The 6000-nt window shown below is 35.7% G+C and overlaps 1 protein-coding gene across 1 annotated transcript in view; it reads left to right on the forward strand.

Moving 5' to 3' along the window:
• VPS13A (vacuolar protein sorting 13 homolog A) overlaps nt 1–6000 on the forward strand; it is a 262005-nt gene that overhangs the window by 168122 nt on the left and 87883 nt on the right.

Here is a 6000-nt window from a genome sequence, read left to right on the forward strand (position 1 = left end):
ATAATTTATTTTTTATTTATTTTTTGATAGGCAAGAAATAGATTTATTAAGATAGGACGCTTGTGAGAGGTTCAGGCAGGCAAGGAGGCTTTGGACTCAACTTTGTTTAAATTCAGTGAATTTTATTATATTTATAGTTGTACAACCATCATCACAACCTAATTTTTGAACATTTCCGTCACAAATTCCCGGTCCATCCCTCCCCCCCCACCCTCTAGCAACCTGTCTCCTTTGGTAGCCGTAAGTTTTTCAAAGTCTGTGAGTCTGTTTCTCTGCTGCAAATAAGTTCATTGAATTCTTTTCTTAGTTTCCACAAATACTTGATAGCATATGATGTTTGTGTGTCACTATCTGACTAATTCACTTAGCATGATAAATTCTAGGTCCATCCGTGTTGCTGCAGATGCCATTATTTCATTCCTTTTTATGGCTGAGTAATGTTCCATTTTGTATATGTACCACATCTTCTTTAGCCTCGTTTATGGACATTTAGGTTACTTCCATGATTACATGGCTATTGTATATAATGTCACAGTTAACATTGGGGTATATGTATCTTTTCAAGTCATGGTTTGTTTTCCAGATAGATACGCAGGAGTAGGTTTGCTAGATCATGTGGTAATTCTATTTTTAGTTTTTTGAGGAATTTCCATACTGTTTTCCATAATGGTTGCACCAGTTTACATTGCTACCAACAGTGTAATAGCGTTTCCTTTTCTCCATACCCTCTCCAGCATTTATTGTTTGTAGACTTTTTGTTGATGGCCATTCTGGATGGTTTAAGGTGGTACCTCATAGTAGTTTTGATTTGCATTTCTCTAATAATTAGTGATGTTGAACATCTTTTCATGTATTGTTGGGCCATCTGTATACTTCTTTGGAGAATTATCTGTTTAGATCTGCCCATTTTTTGGATGTGGTTGTGGTTTTTTTTGGTATTGAGTGGCAGGAGGTGTTTATATATGTTAGAGATTAATCCCTTGCCAGTTGCTTCATTTGCAATATTTTCTCCCATCCTGTGGGTTGTCTCTAGGATTTTCTAGGTACGGTTTCATGTGATCTGTAAACAGTGATAGTTTTACTTCTTTTATGATTTGTATTCCTTTTATTTATTTATTTTTTCTTCTCTGATTGCCATGACTAGGACTTACAAAAGAATGTTGAATAAAAGTGGTGAGAATATGTATCCTTTTCTTGCCCCTGATCTTAGAGTAAATGCTTTCAGCTTTTCACCATTGAGTGTGATGTTAGATGTGGGTTTGTCCTGTATGGCCTTTATTAGGTTGAGGTAGGTTCCTTCTGTGCCCACTGTCTGGAGAGGTTTTTGCTTTTAATCATAAATGAGTTTTGAATTTTGTCAAAAGCTTTTTTTTAGCATGTATTAAGATAACCATATGGTTTTTATTCTTTAGATTCTTAATGTAGTGCATCACACTGATTGATTTGCAGATACTGAAGCATCCTTGTATCCTTAAAATAAATCCAACTTGATCATGGTATATGATCTTTTTAAAGGATTGTTGGATTCAATTTGCTAATATTTTGTTGAGGATTTTTATGTCTATGTTCTTCAGTGATACTGGCCTGAAATTTTCTTTTTTTGTGGTATATTTGTCTGGTTTTGGTATCAGGGTGATGATGGTGGCCTCATAGAATGTGTTTAGAAAAGTTCCTTCCTCTGCACTTTCGTGTAATAGTTTCAGAAAGATAGGTGTTAACTCTTCTCTAAATATTTGATTTAATTCACCTGTGAGGTCATCTGGTCCTTGCTTTTGTTTTTATTTATTTATTTATTTTGTCTTTTTAGGGCCACACATGCGGCATATGGAAATTTCCAGGCTAGGGGTCGAATTGGAGCTGTAGTGACCTGTATCACAGATCATGGCAATGCTGGATCCTTAACCCACTGAGCAAGGCCCAGGATCAAACCTGAGTCTTCATAGAAGCCAGTCAGACTCATTTCCACTGAGCCCCAACGGGAACTCCTCTCACTTTTTTTTTTTTTTTTTTTTTTTTTTTTTTGTCTTTTTGCCATTTCTTGGGCTGCTCCCGCGGCATATGGAAGTTCCCAGGCTAGCTGTCTAATCGGAGCTGAAGCCGCTGGCCTACACCAGGGCCACAGCAACGCTGGATCCGAGCCGAGTCTGCAACCCACACACCACAGCTCACGGCAACGCCAGATCGTCAACCCACTGAGCAAGGGCAGGGATCGAACCCGCAACCTCATGGTGCCTAGTCGGATTCGTTAACCACTGTGCCACGACGGGAACTCCCTCACTTTTGTTTTTAAATCACAGGTTCAACTTCAGTACTTTTAATTGGTCTGTTTATTGTTTCTTTTTTGTTTGTTTTGTTTTTCTTTTTTTTCGGGCCGTAAGTACAGCATATGGAAGTTCCTGGGCTAGGGGTCGAATCAGAGCTGAAGCTATAGGCCTGTGCCACAGCCACGGCAGCGCTAGATCTGAGTTGCATCTGCGACCTACACCACAGCTCATGGCAGTGCCATCTCTTTAGTCCACTGAGCAAAGCCAGGGATCGAACCCGCATCTTCACAGATACTAGTCGGGTTCATTACCGCTGAGCCACAATGGTTTCCGTTTCTTCCTGGTTCAATATTGGGAGATTGTACCTTTCTAAGAATTTGTCCATTTCTTCTAGATTGCCCATTTTATTGACATGTGGTTGTTTGTAGTAGTTTCCTATGATCCTTGGTATTCTGTGGTGGCAATTGTAACTTCTTTTTTATTTCTACTTTTGTTGATTTAAGCTCTCTCCTCTTTTCTGTTGAAGGGTGTAGCTAAAGATTTATCAATTTTTTTTTTCAAATAACTAGCCTTTTGTTTTCTTTATATTTCATTTATTTCTGCCCTGGTTTTTTATGAGGTCAGCTAATTTGGGGTTTTGTTCTTTTTTACTAGTCGCTTTGGGTGTGTTTATTTGAGATTTTTCTTATTTCCTGAGGCAATGTTATATTCCCTCTTAGAACTCCTCTGCTGTGTTCCATAAGTTTTGGATCATTGTATCTCCTGGTCATTTTTCTCTAATTCATATGCTCTTTGATTTCTTCAGTGACCCAGTGATCTCCTATGTCTTTGGATGTAGAATATCTTTTTTGTTAGGCTCTAGTCTTTTTTTGTCGATGATTGTTAAGCATTTAGTTGTGATTTTGTTGTTCTCGTGGGAGGAGATAAGCTCAGGGTTTTCTACTCCACCATTTTGTCTCCAGTCAGTATGTATTTATTCTTTTACTTAGAGAATATAGTGGCAAATTCTGTAAAGCTTTATTGAGGCAAAATCGATGTACACTAAGCTGCATATATTGGATGACTTTTGTCTAAAACATTCACATATTATACCCTCATCACAGTCAAGGTAATAAAAATACCCCAAAGAGTTTCCTCACCCCCTATTTCCCCATTCCCATGCATCCACTGATAGGTTCTTGGTGCACATAAGTTACACAGTATAGAATCTTAAATAAATGGAGTGAAGTACAAAATGGAGGCTGACTTCTTTCATTCAGCATAATTTTGTAAGTATCAAGTTTTGTGTATTCATATTGTTGCCTGCAATTACATTGTTGTTGTTTAGAATCTATTCTTTGGATATATGGCATACCATTTTGAATGCATTTTTGTATGTGATTTGAAGTAAGGATTTAGGTTCATTTTTTTTCCACTTGGCTATTCATTTATTCTGATCAAGATTATCTTTTTTCCATTAAATTGCCTTCAAAATTTTGTGAAAAATAAATAGACCGTATATGTGGATGTTTATATCTGAGGTCTCTAATCTGTTTCATTGATCTCTTTATGCCAGTACCACACTGTCTTTATTATTTAATCTTGAGTCTTGAAATTGAGTGATATAAATTGTCCCCCTTTGTGCTTTTTCAAAGTTGTTTTGGCTAGCATAAGTTCTTTCCATTTAAATTTTAGACACGGGTTTTCAGTTTTCATTTAAAATTTTTGTTTAAATGACATATTAAGTTTAGGCTTTTTTTTATTGCCAGTAGAAGTAGGTTTTTTTTCCTAATTAGCTTGTATTATGAAGCCTTACTAGGTGCACTTATTATTTCTAGCAGATTTTTTTTTTTTTTGGCTTTTTAGGGTCGCACCCGTGGCATATGGTAATTCCCAGGCTAGGGGTCAAATTGGACCTACAGCTACCTGCCTATGCCACAGCAACAGCAACACCAGATTCAAGCCACGTCTGCAACCTGTACCACAGCTCATGGCAACAATGGATCCCTGAACCACTGAGCAGGGCCAGGGATCGAACCTGCATCCTCATGGATTCTAGTCAGATTTGTTTGTGCTGTGCCATAGAGGGAACTCCCTCTAGTGGATTTTTTATGGATATTGATAGTTATTGATGTTGGCAGATAAAAACATTTTTACATTTTATTTTCCAATTTATTGTCTTATTTTTTTTCTTTTTGCACTGTATAGAACCTCTAGTACAATTTGAATAGAAATTATGAAAGTGGATTTGTTTTCTATTTTTCTCAGTATTAGGGGAAAAGTATTCACTCCTTCACCTTTAAGTGTGTTTTGAGCTGTACTTTTTTGGTACATGATCCCTTCGTTCCTACTTTGCTGAGAGGTTTTTTTTTTTTTTTAATCAGGAATGGATGTTGGATTTTTGCCAAATGAATTTCTGTGCTTATTGAAAGGATCTTTTAAAAGTTTTGATAGTATGATGCATTACATTGGTTTTTAATTATTATATTAAATAAGGATTGATTTTGAAGTGTTAAATCAACTTGATATCTCCAGCATAAATCTCATTTGGCCATGAAGTATTAACCTTTTAATGTATTATTGGATTGATTGGCTAAATTCACATTTAGAATTTTTGCATTTATGTTTATAAGGGGTTTTGGTATAGTTTTCTTGTAGGTTTTTTCTTATGTGAAGTTTTTTAACCAGCTTCACTTTGAGGGCTATTCATATTCTCTGTCACTTCTTCAGTGAGCTCTCCTAATAATTTTGTGTCCTTCAAGAAATTTGTCAAATAACTTTTCATTTTTATTTCAGTTTTATGTTTTATGTTATTGTCACTGGGCATACAAATTTAGATTGACAATTATTTTTTCCATACTTTTACAATGTCATTCCACTGTCAATTCTATTACATTGTTTCTGACCAGAGCCTGCTTTTATTCTTGTCTTTGCTCTTTTATGAAATGTGTGATTTTATTTCTATATGCTTTTAAGGTTTTTTTTCCCTTTTATGTACTGGTTTTAACCAATTTGTAATGAATCTTAATCTAGTTTATTTCATGTTTCTTGTACTTAGGTTTATTAAGCTTCTTAAATCTATGGATTTGTAATTTTCATCTCTTTTAGAAAAAATTTTGCCATTTTTTTTTTCCTCAAATATTTTTTTGTCTTCTCTCGCTTTTCTTCAGGGATTGCAGTTAGGTATATATTGGAGTGTTTAAACTTACCTCACTAATGCTCTGTTCATTTTTTTCTTTCACCTTCCTTTACATCCTGCTTTTCTCTTTTGATAGCTTTTATTGTTATGTCTTTAAATTCACTCTTCAGTGTCTAATCGGCTTTTAATCTCATCCAGTGTATTTTTATGTCTGGAAGTCCAGTTTGCATTTCTATTTGTATTTTCCATGTCTTTTTATATAGTCTCAGTTTTTCTCCAACTTTTGAACATATGAAACATAGTTATGTAGATGTTTTCATATCCTTGTCTACTAAATCTATCACAGGTATAATTTCTGGTTTATTTATTTTTGTTTTTTCTGTGTCATTTTAAAATTCTTTCTCTGTGTAAATTTTTTTTTTTTTTTTGACATTTTAGGGCCACACTGGCAGCACATAGAAGTTCCCAGGCTAGGGGTTGATTTGGAGCTGGAGCTGCCTGCCTACGCCACACCACAGCAACATGGGATCCAAGCCACTTCTGCGACCTATACCACAGTTCATGTCCATGCCAGATCCTTTAACCCACTCAGCATGGCCCAGGGATTGAACCCTCATT

This window comes from Sus scrofa, chromosome 1 (genome assembly GCF_000003025.6).
Source record: "Sus scrofa isolate TJ Tabasco breed Duroc chromosome 1, Sscrofa11.1, whole genome shotgun sequence".
In the NCBI taxonomy this organism is placed as follows: Eukaryota; Metazoa; Chordata; class Mammalia; order Artiodactyla; family Suidae; genus Sus; species Sus scrofa.